General features: G+C 44.1%; 1 long non-coding RNA gene across 1 annotated transcript; it reads right to left on the reverse strand.

The window, feature by feature from the left end:
- Positions 1 to 10,503: 10,503 nt before the first annotated feature.
- LOC117492636 lies at positions 10,504 to 11,412 on the reverse strand. The gene is made up of 2 exons (XR_004556874.1): positions 10,999 to 11,412; positions 10,504 to 10,916 (listed from the first exon to the last, which is right to left on the reverse strand). It is a non-coding gene; the product is annotated as an uncharacterized LOC117492636 (long non-coding RNA).
- Positions 11,413 to 15,423: the final 4,011 nt, after the last annotated feature.

Here is a 15,423-nt window from a genome sequence, read left to right on the forward strand (position 1 = left end):
CTGTTAAGTGTTTTCTTACAACATGGTCTCTTCTTTATACTTGAGTTTATGTGATTTCTTTGATAGTTAACTTTATATTTTATTAACATGTAATAGTACAGTAATATAAATAATTATTGACAAAATGCAGATGTTAGCCACATTGGTAAGTTAGCTAAAAAGATAGCCATATTAGACAGTTATCATTGCCATTAATTGCCTCGTCAAACTACCAAAACTTTCGTTTGTCACAAAATAAATTACACTTGTTTGACATACATTTGAGGGCATGGGCTTGAGCATGATGTAATTATGTTATCTATCACATTCGCTAACCTGTCTGTCTTTAAATTCTTTAAACAGCTCTGGATGCCGGTCGGCGAGGTGCTTAGCCAAGTTTGATGTGTTGGCTCCCTTGGTTTGCAGTAGGGATGTCCCGATCAGCTTTTTTTGCTCCCGATCCGATTCCGATCATTTGATTTTGACAATCTGCCGATACCGATTTTTCCCGATCCGATCTTTATGCAATGCATTAAGAGAAAAAAAAGGTAACAGATAACGGCTGGTCATCCAACGCGATGAATTCAGCTATCTTGGCTGTTATTTTTTTGGCCTTTTCACTGTTCTGGGGCAGTTTCTCTTTCCTTTTAAAAGTCTCTGAAAGTGTCGGTTGTTTCAGTGCCGTTACCTGAGTGGCCGCTGTGTACTCGTCGTGTTGTTGTTGGTGTTTGTTTCTCAGGTGGCGTATTAGATTGGTCGTGTTGAACGTAGCTCTGTTCTTTCCACCACGCGGAACCTCCGCCTTGCAAACATTGCATCTGGCTGTTACACTGCCTTCGCTTTCAATTTTATAATACTTCCAAACTCCTGACATTTTCTCTGTCCCGACTCCCGAGGCACCAGCTGAACGTAGCCTCTCGTTAGCTTACTGCTACTATTAGACACTGCGCCCTGCCCACTCTGTTGCCAGATTTGAGAGAAATAAGCAACCAGGTCTATGAAAACAAGCCCAAAAGAAGCAACACATACATGACGTTGTGTAATTTTAAACCAAAACTAAGGCCTCAGGATGACTTTAAGACGTGAACATGGTCATTTTTGTTTTGTAACATTAAATAAAAAAATAAAAATTGATAAAAAAAAAAAATATTCCCGATCCCCGATTTTTTTCTACCGATTCCGATCTTTTGAAAATCACGTGATCGGCTCCGATCCCTGATCACGTGATCGGATCGGGACATCTCTAGTTTGCAGGAATCTAAAACATTTCTTACAGACAGGCCTCGTGGTGTCCGTAGGCTGTCAGAGATCACTGTCAGAGATATAGTTCAAATACTTCCACATTTCGCTTCTGGCGTCTTTTTTGTCAACAAGCCGAGGCGCAGCGGCAGTTGCACTCCCACTTGCTGGTTGTTTTCTCAGCTAGCGCGTGCACGAGAGAGGGGAGGCACTTAGAGCATGCTTGAGAGGGGAGGGGCTGCAGGCACGGCTGCAGTGCAGGGAGTGGAAGCAGAGCGCGGAACACACACGGCTCTTATTAAAACAGCGCTTTCTCACCGGAGTACTTTTCCCCGTCAATCCCAAGGTTGGAACTCACTGCTGCTAGATTGGCTACACGAATGGACAAAATGCTCCGATCAGAGCTACAAGGAGAGCTCCTGGAATCAGCATTGTGGACTGACAGCCAGTCAGTACTGAAATATATTCGAAACAGGACTAAGAGGTTCCACACTTTCGTGGCAAACCGGATTGCTGTTATTCATAACCTCACAAAAGTGAACCAGTGGCGGTTTGTAGACTCCAAAAACAACCCCGCTGATGATGCTTCAAGAGGTCTGAGCATTGAATCCTTTTACAGTTCAAAAGGATGGCTTCAGGGTCCAGAATTCTTGAAGAAATCCGAAGCACAGTGGCCAAGTATTCCAAAAGAACTTGGTTCTCTGCTTCCAGATGACCCTGAAGTACGCAAAGAAGCTATTGTCACCAGCATTGTCACATGTAAGATGGAAAAAACTCCAACAAGCAAGCTCTTGGACTATTACTCTTCATGGAATGACCTAAAAAGAGCAGAAAAAAGAGAAAAAAGAAAAGATTGCTCCACTAATCTTGGAGCAAAGCAGGATAAAGGAAAGAGAATGAAGGATCAGATGCTTCTGCTCAAAATGCCTACAGCTAATGCACTAAGACTTTCAGTAGAGGACATGGAAAATGCTGAAAAAGCCATTATTTGCCATGAGCAGAGACAGCATTTCAAAGAGGAAATTGCCTTGCTGGAAAAAGGAAAACAGTGCAATAGAGAAAGCTCCCTATACAAGCTGGACCTTATTATTAATGCTGGGCTTCTGAGAGTTGGAGGAAGAACTAGAAAGATAGCTATGCCAACTGAGGTCAAACATCCAATGATTCTACCGAAACATTCTAATATTTCCAAGTTGATACTAAGCCACATCCATAATCAAGTTGGTCACTCAGGAAGAGGTCACATGCTCTCCAAACTCCATCAACGTTACTGGCTATCCGCTGCTAACTCTTCAGCAAGGAGGATAATAAAGAACTGTGTGTTTTGCAGACGCCTACAGGCTAGAGCTGGAGAGCAGAAAATGGCTGATCTCCCACTTGATCGAATAACCCCTGATCTTCCACCTTTCACTCATGTAGGCATAGACTATTTTGGACCCATCGAGGTGAAACGTGGCCGAGCTCATGTCAAAAGATGGGGAGTAATCTTTACCTGCCTGGTAAGCCGTGCTGTTCACCTGGAAGTTGCCAGTCATTTGGATACAGCTGCATGCATAAACGCTCTTCGTCGATTCATCTGTCGTCGAGGCACAATAAAGAGCATCAGAACAGATCGAGGCACCAACTTCATCGGCACAAATGGAATACAATCAAAAGAAACTTCACCCCCGGAGACCTGGTCGTCATCGTTGATGAGAATGCACCGAGGAACACTTGGCTCCTGGGACGTGTAGTTAAGACCCTTCCTGGTTCAAAAGGACTTGTTAGGAGTGTCCTGGTTAAAACCAAGACAAGTACCATTGAAAGACCGATAACTAAGTTATGTCTGCTCCTGGAGGCAATAGACTGAGCCTACTAAGCCTTAGCCTTTCAGTCACGTGCACCTCTGACTGTTAGACAAAAGGACTAGACTCTTGGTCTCCTACCCCCCCCCCCCATCAAAGGCTGCCTTTTGAACAGCAGAACATTACAGACAATTAGTACTAGACCTACACATTCAGTACTGGTCTTACTATGGACTTGAAAGTATGCAATATACTATGAACTTGAAAGTATGCAATATACTATGCTACGTATGGATGTTATATGTTTTGTTAAAAATGACTCTGTTGATATATTATAATTGGTAATTGCTATGTAATAAGCAATTAGGGGCTGGTATGTTAGAGCCATTTTCATTTAGTTATTATTGTCTGATAGTTAGGCTTGATAATAATATAAATTAGATTAAACTCACCATCTAAAGGTATTTTTGTGTCATACTATGGTTTAAAATGTATTAATTTAAGGCTCACTTATTTGTTATGTGCGTCAGTATCACGTGCATGGCTATATGCCTATATATGGTAGGTTGATAGGACACAGCTGATGGTGATGAGACGGGGAAACGGAAAAGTCTTTTGACCGTGTTCTTTTTGTTCTTTTGGAGACTGTTAACTTTGATTTAGTATGAAGCGAAGAAATGTGTCCTGCTGTTTATATGCCGTCTGGACTAACAAATAAAGCTCATCTGATTCAACCACGTTCTCAGCTCATTTGTTTGGAAACAAAGAGAGGCGCGTCAAAACCCACAATACATTCATTATCAACACAAAATATGTCTCTAACATTCAAAAGCTTTTTATTGTCATTGTATTCTGTACAATGGCAATAAAAAGCTTTTGTCCTAATTGCCTAGAATATAGCAATTACAACAAATAATAAATAGAGCCAATATTCAAAACAAATATATAAATGTTCTTCTTGTCAGAGTTCAAAGATGAAATTCATCTTGAGTTCATAAAAAATAGATTTTTCTAACTTCAGCCAGTAGTAGTAGTCCAGTTAATCTCCAGCTTCCAGGAGCAAACAGAGTTTGTTGACAGGCCTCTGTAAAACACTTGTTTTTGTTTTAACTAGAACACTTCGGACAAGTCCTTTACTTCCTGGCAGGGTCTTTAGAATCCGTCCTAGTACCCAGGAGTTTCTGGGAGCCGAATCGTCCACAATAACAACGAGGTCTCCAGGAAGAAAGTTCCTTCTGATCTTATCGCTGTTGCATTGTTGGAAGATATTCTCTGACCCATCTCTTCCAGAAAAGATCAGCCAGATATTGTACCTGTCTCCATTTTCTTCTTCAGTACAGGTCCTCCTTCATGAAGAGTCCAGGTGGCATAACAGGGTTAGTTTTGAGCAGAAGCAGATGATTAGGTGTTAAAGGCTCCACATCTTTCGAGTAATTTGTTATGGTTGTGATGGGTCTATCATTCATTATAGCTTCCACTTCACATAAGGCTGTTTGCAATGCCTCATCATCATCTTTTTTAGTGACTTGATGAGTCGCTCCCATACACCTCCGTGGTGAGGGCCTGCTGCTGGGTTGAATATCCACTCGATCCCTTCTTGGAGAAAGTTACTTTGGATTTTGTCGTGTTTTAGTTCTTTTAATGATTGTTCAAGCTCCTTTTGCGCACCAATGAAATGTGTACCTTGATCAGATCTGATGGTTTTCACAGTACCTCTACGACATAAGAATCTCCGTATTCCATTGATGCAGGAGTTTGTGTCCAAACTACTAGCCACTTCAAGGTGGATTGCACGGCTAGTGAGGCATGTGAAGATTACACCCCATCGTTTCACATTGGTCCGACCTCGCTTTATCTCAAACGGTCCAAAATAGTCCATGCCAACTGCAGTGAAAGGTGGCAAATCTGGCATCACGTGGTCCGGAGGAAGATCTGCCATCTTTTGCTCTCCTAATTTAGACTGCATACGTCTGCAGAACACAGTTTCTGATGATCTTTCGTGCTGAGGAGTTTGCAGAGATATTTTTGTCCTAGTTTTGACAGCATGTGATTTCTTCCAGAGTGACCAACTTGGATGTGTATGTTTCTTAGAATGACTTCTGATATGTGGGATTTTTTGGGCAGGATTATGGGATTCTTAGCATTTACTGGCATAGCTGATCTGTTAATCCTCCCCCCAACTCTCAGTATACCTTGATCAAGGATTGGATCCATTTTTAATATAGGGCTGTCTTTTTGGCAGTATTTCCTTTTTTCAAGGAGGTTAATGTCCTGTGCAAAGTGTTGCCTTTGTTTAAATGCAAGTATGGCCATTTCAGCATTGTCCATATCTTCCACAGTCAGATTTGTGTTGACGGTCACTTTAAAGGTTTATGGCCCGTTCCTTCAGTGATTTATCATTACTCAGTAGCAATCCAGGGTTTATCACCTTCCTTCTTTGAGTGATCTCCAAGAGCAATCTTTTACATTTCAGGATCCAAGCTACAGCTTTTTTCAGGCTGTTCCAATCTGAGTAGTGCTCAATTAGTTCACTTGTGGGACTTTTCCCCTCAATACTCATCACATTTACAGTGACATTTCTTTTCACTTCAGGATCATCTGGAGAAAGAGAGCTTTGTGACATTTTGTCTGGGTTCCTTAGCCACTGAGACTCCTCCTCTTGCAGGAATGCAGGTCCATGTAGCCATCTTTTAGACTTTAGGAAGGATTCAATGTTTAGTCCCCGGGAAGCATCATCGGCCGGATTTCGTTTGGAGTCCACATATCTCCACTGAGTCTCATTTGACATGTCGTGAATAACTGCAATCCGATTAGCTACAAAGGTGTGGAATCGCTTGGTCTGATTGCAGATATATTTAAGTACAGACTGGCTGTCTGTCCAAAAGATGGACTCTTGGAGGTTTAGCTGTAGCGCTGAGCGTAACATCAGATCAATCCTTACAGCCAGGGTGGCTGCTGTAAGCTCCAGTCTGGGTATAGTCATCTTTTTGAGAGGGGTTACTCAAGCCTTTCCCATCACTAAAGCAACATGAACTTCCCCCAAACTGTTGACACATCTGAGATAACTTGCAGTGCCGTATCCTTGCTCACTGGCATCACTAAAGTAGGTTTTTCTGTCCTGTTTTGAGCATAAAAACACTAGCTGAGAGGGAGCAAACCCGAGAGAGGGGGGGTTTTCCCTTGTAAAGCTCTCTCCCGAGAGCTGGGTTTTTCCTGGGTAAGTGCTCTCAAACTTGGTAAGGTTTTTCAAATTGATTTGTTGAATGCTGAGTGAATTGTTGAATGAAAGTTTGAAACTGTTAGATCCCACTGACCATTTATGAGGAACTTTCCCTAAATGTTGTCGGACTCTAGGTGTGAATGATTAGCACCCGCGATTCATGAGGAGATTCCTCTGGGTTGTGTCGGAATTATTACTGATCATTTATGAGGAACTGCCTCTGAATGTTGTCGGACTATAGGTGTGAATGTGTAGCCCTGGCGATTTATGAGGAGATTCCTCTGGATTATGTCGGAAGATTTTGATGTCAAAACTATGAATTAAGGTTCCATATTAGAAAATGACCACAGCATGATATGTTTTGTATGATTGTCATGTTGTAACGAGAGAAGGTAAAACCCTGTACAAGTGTGGACCAATTTTTCTTCAAATAAACTGATCCCACCCTTTGGATTCGGACAACTTAAAAGAAATCTGCTCCCTCCTCTCCTGCTTGAAAGGTAAGAAATGCACATCTGCCAAAACTCACACTTAGGTAGGGCCACATCTCATTACTGATATCAAAAATCCTTCGGGATCGCTTAAACAGATTTAGCGGGTCGTCTGAATTGAAACAGCAGTTAATTGAACCTGGTTCTTCAGGAGTTAGTAGAGGTGAGATCTTGCTGACGTTGGTAGATCTGAGCCAAGCAGTAAACTTACATGGACTCAATAGCTTTTGTTAGGTCAATTAGTAGGTCTGAGTAATTTGCCGGAATAAATTAACAGCCCTCCCGACTCCGACAGATCCTTTTGAGAGCAAAGGTTCCTCTTTGTCACTGGTATCTTTGTTTGTGTGTATGTCTTCTGCAGCTCAATAAAGTTATTCCCATCCAAATCACCCACTTGTAGTCCAGTTATTTCATACAGATGTAGCGTCTTATTTAGGACAGTTTGAAACGCGAGGGTCGTGGTTGGCACGTGCACGGTCCGTGAACGGCCCGTGAAAGGTCAGTGATGAAGAGCCTGCCCCCAGTCTGACTTGATACTGCCCCTGTGATAAATAAATGTAATTATTGTGAAGCCAGCTGCAATGGATCATTGATCCACCAGGGGGTGCAGTGGGGTTCCACACTGGAGCTCATGTGAAATCAACTTCGATACAGTAAGCTGGATGTACAGTATGTCTGGTACTACTGTATAGCGGATCTTTGTTAAGATCCATATGTCACGGATAGGATCATAGTCTGCTAAATAATACATGTAATAATTTACAAAACATCACCATGTTGTTATTTAACAAAATAATGTTGTTTAGTCGAAAAAAACGAACGAGAGGAAATGCAGCCGGCTCTCGATTTTTAATCCTAATTTAATCATCATCTTCACCACGATCATTTATGTTTATGTTCGCCGAATTGACATGAAATCACTGACAAATATGAATATTCTGTATTCAACTTCATTAAAACGATCAGGATCCCTGGGTGTTATTTTTCCCCACAATGACCAAGTCGCTGCAAATTATCCCGCTTATTACATGGCCACATTCTCAACAAAGTAACGATATGACTCCCAATCTTAATTGAAATGCTTTTATGGATTTAGAAAATGTTTTTATTGATTTAAAAAATAGTTGTATGTATTGATTTAAATTGACATGCATCCGCTAAGAGAAATAGTCACTAGACACTTGACACAGTGGCTTTTGGCAAAGCAGAAAAAGAACACTCAAACCGAGAGATGAGTTATTGTTATTACAACGTGACTTCACTATTATTTAACAACTGTTTTTATTGGGTTCTTTTATTTGGGGTTAAGTATAGGTGAATTGCCCTAATGTGGGAAGATCGTGATGTCTCCTCCGATCTGCTTTAAATGCTCTTCTTTCTCCCGCTGTGTAGATTGGGGGACCGCCGTCCTCTGTCTTCAATGTTCGACATCGCGTGAAACAGAGGATTTCGACATTTTGTATTCATTGCTTACTTCCTTAAACCTTTTCTCCTCCTTATCTCTTTCATGACTTTTTATTTAATGCTTTATAACAGCTGTAATAGTTCGTTTAGAAATCCTAGAAACACTTTTACGGCAGTTCTCATTTACGGTAACTCCTTCTGACGTCATAGCTACCCACGTATAATATATAAACAAAGTCTTGGCTTTCAGAATATGAAACTTTTATTTCCAAAATCACACGATAAATACATTTGAGAAGCTTGTAAAGGGAAGATGACAGGCACCTCTCACTCGCAATCTGCTCTTCCGCAGCGCTGCCCACCTCCCTCCGGCTGAAATTATGAATGTACAGTAAGGCATATAGTAATCATAGATAACACGGCAGGGTCTGTTACAGTTTGTTTTCATCTGATTTCAAATAAACAAAGTCTTGGCTTTCAGAATATTAAACTTGTTTCGGCAAATTTAGATGATAAATACAACTATGAAGCTTGTAACGGCATAATTACAAGCGGAGAACGGAGTAATTTAACGTTACAGCAGGCATAACAACAGCCGGTGTTTGTTTTATTATTATATATAGTCGTTATTCATTTGTTTTAAAGCTCAATAAGGAAGATTTAAACTTTCACACACGTTGACCGGCGAAAAACTCTGCCCGGTTCCCTCGGGCCCCACCACGTTGAATAAACAGAAGGCTGCGTTTGTGGAGGAAGTTACAGCGCTACGTACAGGCTCGGCATATGTACTGCAGCTTTTTCCAGCGGTATCCATAAATCTCTTAATTTTGACCTCAAAGTGCACCAGATTGATGCATTTAACTTCAATATAAAGAAAAACATCTTCTGTTGTAACAACAATAACATTATAAATAGTAACATAGCTGAACATGGTATTGCACATTTAGCTTTCAGTGTTACTGACCTGAGATGTTTTTATTACATGAATTAAGGTGACTGAGGCTTTTTAACATAGACTTTTCAGTGTCCCACATACCGTTCACCATCCCCCACCCCCCTACTGTATGTTGATTTTTGACTTTGTTTGCCTACATGTAAATGGGTGGCATTTAGTACCTACCCCCCTCTGAGTGAATATCTGTTGACTTCTCATCTTGTCACAAACTTTTTGGAAGACAAGACTGACCCAAGATACCTTGGTTTGATTTGGAGAAGGCAATGGTTATCGATGGTGCTTTTAAAGCCTATTGTATACTAACTGTGTGATTTATATTGCTTTTCAAATCCATACAGATGGAGCATCTTATTTCAGACTCCAGCATACAGCTTCCTGCCTACTACCAGCCAGTTACCTGCCTAAGACCTGCCAAAGACCAGTATCTGGGAATGTTAAGCCCTCCCACTATTTTCCAAGAGGGCGTTGCCAGATTTTCAATTTCAGGATTTAACCAGGAGATGGCGCTATATATTAAATAACTATGGCCAAACTAAGACTTAGTTTTTCACAAGAGAAAATGCAGATATTATATAAAAAACTAAAGTTAAAATCTTGTTTTTAATGCCCCAAGTGCAATAAAAAATCCTGAGTGAGGCTTTCATAAATTGCATTTAGCTGACGCTTTTATCCAAAGCGACTTACTATTTAATAAATGATAAATGATTATTCATAACAAATATGAGTGATGTGTGATTATTATTCATGCTATATACTGATATAGGGCTAAGTAAGCAATCAATCCTGCAAATTAACCCTTAGTTGTTCAATATATTTATTCAGACAATGTGAGTAGAAATACAGAAATTCTGCTCCCACCTAAGGCCAACGTTGCAATATTACAACATTTCCCTAAAAACTTACCAAAACATAAACATTTTTAAAACTCTTTCATTTCTGCTCCAGAGGCCAGGGGTTAAATTGGGATTTGATATGTGGGGTGGCTCTGTTAGAAGGTGCGACGGGGGAGGGGGGAGAGAGTTAGACGCTTGTGAATTGTCAACGGGGGGGGTTGACATCAGAGCATCGTCCTATGGGCTTAGCCCCGGACAGGTACAACAGGTATTCACTCAAAGGGGGGTAGGTACTGCTGGAAAAAGCTGTGTGTGAAAGTTTAAATCTTCCTTATTGAGCTTTAAAACAAATGAATAACGACTATATATAATAATAAAATAAACACCGGCTGTTGTTATGCCTGCTGTAACGTTAAATTACTCCGTTATCCGCTTAAGTAATTATGCCGTTACAAGCTTCATAGTTGTATTTATCATCTAAATTTGCCGAAACAAGTTTAATATTCTGAAAGCCAAGACTTTGTTTATTTGAAATCAGAAGAAAACAAACTGTAACGGACCCTGCCGTGTTATCTTGATATTTCCGGCACAGACCCTTTCATACCGGCTGTTAAGCTCACCGGTAGCTACAGGAGTGAACTCACAATGCTGAACACAGGACGATGAAACAGAGCTTTTGAGGTAGAAAAAGGTTTATTAACCAAAAACCTTATATAGAGTCAGACGAGGGATTAAATATCCAATAAACCCAAAGCCAGGGTTTGTTAACTGAGGTGGTGCGGATATGCACGGAGATACTCTGGCGAGGAGAGCCGGGGGACCAGAGCTGGTGAGAGTCGACAGGAAGGAGCTGGTGTGCGTGGAAGCACGAAGGCACACTGGCGAGGAAAGCCGCCGATCCAGAGCTGGCGATAGTTGACAGGTTGGAGCCGGTGTGCGTGGAAGCACGGAGATACTCAGACGAGAGGTACGTGGCTGGATGTGGCAGGCAGAGGAGTAGGCAGATGGATTCTGACGGAGAACACAAGGTTAGATTCGGCAGGAACACAGAGAGTTAGTTTTACCATAAACTACATGTACCAAGTCGAATTACCAGCGAGGTGAAACGACGAACTGGTGAATACTGGATGAGAGGACCGGGCATATAAGCAGGTGAAGGTGAGTAGTGTAATCAGGATGATGAGCAGCAGCTGCGAAGGTGAGTTGGCGGGAATCAGAAGTGGGTCAGCCACACCCAGCCAGGGAGACAGACACACAGACAGACAGAACGAACATAACAAACATAAAACAAAGAAGAGAAGAAGGAGGGAGATACTGTAAATCCTCACAGTACCCCCCTCTCCACGGGAGCCTCCTGGCGACCACCAGGCTTGTCAGGGTGTGCTCTGTGGAACTCCCTCACCATGACAGGGTCCATGATGCGTGACCGAGGCACCCAGCAACGTTCCTCCAGGTTGTAACCCTCCCAATCAACCAGGTACTGAAAGCCCCTGCCCCGGCGTCTGACATCCATAAGCTGATGCACAGTGTAGGCAGGATGATCATCGATGACTCGGGGGGGAGGAGGGGGAATGGTTGGAGGGCACAGGTCACTAGTGTGGACTGGCTTGATCTGGGAAACATGAAAGGTTGGATGAACCTTCATGGATCTGGGGAGTCTCAAGCGGACAGCAGAGGGGTTAATAATGCGCTCAATGAGGAAAGGCCCAAGGAACCGAGGGGACAGTTTCTTTGACTCGGTGAGGAGTGAGATATTTTTGGAAGACAACCAAACTGATTGTCCAGGGGTGTAATGGGGAGCGGCATGTCTGTGACGGTTAGCTGACCGTTGATTCCTGGTAGAAGTCCGGAGGAGTTCTGAGCGAGTGTCCCTCCAAATCTTACGGCACCGTTGAATGTGATGCTGGACAGAAGGAACTGCCAACTCACTCTCCTCCTCAGGAAACAGGGGAGGTTGGTACCCTAAGGAGGCTTCAAAAGGAGAGAGAGCAGTTGCAGAAGACGTGAGTGAATTAAAGGAATACTCCACCCAGGGTAGAAGGGAGCTCCAGGTAGATTGATTGCGATTGGCAACACAGCGGAGAGTAGATTCCAGGTCTTGATTGGCCCTTTCAGTTTGACCGTTTGACTGGGGATGATAACCAGAAGTTAGACTGACCGATGCACCAAGTGAATGACAGAAATTCTTCCAAACCAGAGAGATGAACTGAGGTCCACGGTCGGAGACGATGTCAGCCGGGATTCCATGCAGGCGGAAAACATGCTGGGTGAGAAGTTGACCGGTCTCCAGGGCTGAGGGAAGCTTGGGCAGAGCTACAAAATGGGCACATTTGGAGAAACGGTCTACAACTGTTAGAATAGTTGTGTTTCCTTGTGAGGGAGGTAGGCCGGTGACAAAATCTAGTGCAATATGAGACCAAGGTCGACTTGGGATAGGAAGGGGCTGGAGCAATCCTGCAGGTCTCTGATGAGAGGCCTTGCTCCTAGCACATGTAGTGCAGGCTGAAACAAACTCCTTAGTGTCCTTGTCAACTGTTGGCCACCAGAAATGTCTCCGGAGAAGAGAGAGTGTGCGGTTGGCACCAGGATGATTAGCGAAAAGGGAGCTGTGGACCCACTGCAGGACTTGAGAACGGACAGAGTTGGGGACAAACTGACGGTTTGGCGGACCACAACCAGGGTCCGGTTGCTCCAATAGCGCCTCCTGGATGGAGTTACTGATCTCCCAGGTGAGGCCACCCACAACACAGCTCAGGGGAAGAATAGAGTCAAAAGACGTGACTGGTCCCTCAGACAAAAACGACCTGGACAGGGCGTCGGGTTTAGTATTCTTGGAACCAGGACGATAAGTTAGAGAGAAGTTGAAACGACCAAAGAAGAGGGCCCACCTGGCCTGTCGGGAGTTTAGCCGTTTAGCAGACTGAATGTACTCCAGGTTCTTGTGGTCAGTCCAAACCAGGAATGGCTGCTCGCTGCCCTCGAGCCAGTGTCGCCACTCCTCCAACGCCATCTTCACTGCCAGCAGCTCTCTGTTGCCCACATCATAATTTCTCTCAGCTGGGGAAAGACGGCGAGAGAAGAAAGCACATGGGTGAAGCTTATTGTCTGGCCCTGCCGTCTGAGACAAAACAGCGCCAACCCCGATGTCAGATGCATCTACCTCCACCACAAACTGCTTGCTGGAGTCCGGCTGGATGAGTATGGGGGCAGATGTGAACAAGGATTTGAGGAGAAGAAATGCCTTGTTAGCATCAGTAGTCCAGGTAAACTTGATCTTGACAGAAGTGAGACTGGAGAGTGGAGCTGCTACCCTTGCTATAGTTCCTGATGAACCGGCGATAGAAGTTAGCAAAACCCAGGAACCTCTGCAGCTCCTTCCTAGTAGTGGGGACTGGCCACTCGGAGACAGCTAGGATCTTTCCTGGATCAGCCTCCAACTTGCCCTGCCTGATGATATATCCCAGGAAGCTGACCCGCTCCTGGTGAAACTCGCACTTCTCAGCCTTGACGAACAGCTTGTTCTCAAGCAGCCTTTGCAGCACCTGACTGACGTGGTCCTGATGTTCCTCCAGACTCGTGGAAAAAATCAAGATGTCGTCAATGTAAACGAACACGAATCGGTTAAGGAAGTCTCGTAGGACATCGTTAACCAGGGCCTGGAAAACAGCGGGGGCATTAGAGAGTCCAAAGGGCATGACAAGATATTCGAAGTGACCAAGGGGGGTGTTGAAAGCTGTCTTCCACTCATCTCCTTGGCGAATTCGAACAAGGTGGTAGGCATTCCTGAGGTCGAGCTTGGAGAAGATGGTGGCACCTTGGAGAGGTTCAAAGGCTGAGTTTATCAGGGGAAGTGGGTACTTGTTTTTAACTGTAATGTTATTTAGCCCACGAAAGTCAATACAGGGTCGGAGAGACTTATCCTTTTTGTCCACGAAGAAAAACCCAGCACCCAGAGGAGAGGAAGAAGGACGAATTATCCCAGAAGCAAGAGAGTCACCGATGTATCTCTCCATGGACTCTCTTTCAGGCCGAGACAGATTATAAAGCCTGCTGGTGGGTAAAGGAGCTCCAGGCAGCAGATTGATGGGACAATCATAGGGACGATGAGGAGGGAGAGAGAGAGCTTTCTCCTTGTTGAAGACCCCACTCAGGCTGTGATAAACTTCAGGAACACCAGACAAGTCAACTTCAGCAGAGACACAAGGAGCAGACTTAGGTTCGACAGGGACGGGAGGCACAGCAGACTGTAAACAGTGAAGGTGGCACGACTGGCTCCATTCCATGATTCTTCCTCCGGCCCAATCAATATGTGGATTGTGGGTGCGAAGCCATGGGTATCCAAGAACCAAAGGGGTTGCTGGTGAGGAAATAACCTTCAGTTGAATCTCCTCTCTGTGATTACCAGAAATAAACAAGGTTAAAGGTTGTGTCTGCTGTGTAACCTTAGAAATGCTTTTCCCATTTAAAGCATATGCTGTCAGAGGTTCTGTTAGAGCTTCCAAATGTAACCCCAGCTGTTTGGCTAGTTCACCGTCCACAAAGCTATCCTCAGCTCCAGAGTCAACGAGAGCAGAAAGGGGCAATGTCTGAGCGTTGAAACAAAGTCTAGCAGGAATCAAAAAACGGCTCAAAATTGGGGCTACAATAGGTGTAGGAAGCGAACTCGTCAGGACCCCCAACTTCACTGACGAGCCCTTGCGTTTGGGCGAACAGGACAGCCAGAGAGGATATGGCCACCCTTTCCACAGTACAGGCATTCTCCACACCTAATACGTCGAAGGCGCTCCTCAGGGGATAATCCAGTGCGTCCCAACTGCATAGGTTCCACCATAGCAGAAGTGGGCACGCGGGTTGGTGAGGTGAAGCCAGATGGTCCGGACACAGAGGGAGCAAACCTGGGAGAACTGTTTGGCTGATAAGGCAAAGCAAAAGGAGGACGCTGCGTGCGCTCCGCACGGCGCTCCCGCAGCCGGCTGTCGAGACGAGAAACCCAGGAGATTAAGGATTGGAGGTCAGCAGGCTCCTCTCTTGCAGCCAGCTCATCCTTCAGTTGATCCCTCAATCCCCTAACAAACACAGCCCTTAAAGCCGCCTCGTCCCATCGGGCTTCTGCCGCCAGTGTGCGAAACTCGATAGAATAATCTGCAATGGTTCGAGTTCCTTGTTGCAGATTCAACAGACGATTAGCAGCTGAGCCAGAGTGTTCAGGATGATCAAAAACAGAGGAAAAATGATCCGAAAAAACTCCAAAGGAAAGTGTATTGTAATCCACAGAAGAACTCAATGCTTCGGCCCAGGTTAAAGCTCTTCCACGAAGCAAACTCAACATATAGTTAATCTTAGTTCCATCAGAGGAAAAAGACACGGGGCGCTGGCGAAATACCTTATTGCATTGAAAGAGAAATCCTCTGCATTTCTCCACCTCTCCGTGGAAAGGCTCAGGATCGGCAATGGGGAAGTCCCGGCATGGAGTGGAATCCACAGGTGGATAGGAGGAGGCAGGAAGTGTACCAGAAGA

Source organism: Trematomus bernacchii, unplaced genomic scaffold, assembly GCF_902827165.1.
Source record: "Trematomus bernacchii unplaced genomic scaffold, fTreBer1.1, whole genome shotgun sequence".
Lineage (NCBI taxonomy): Eukaryota > Metazoa > Chordata > Actinopteri > Perciformes > Nototheniidae > Trematomus > Trematomus bernacchii.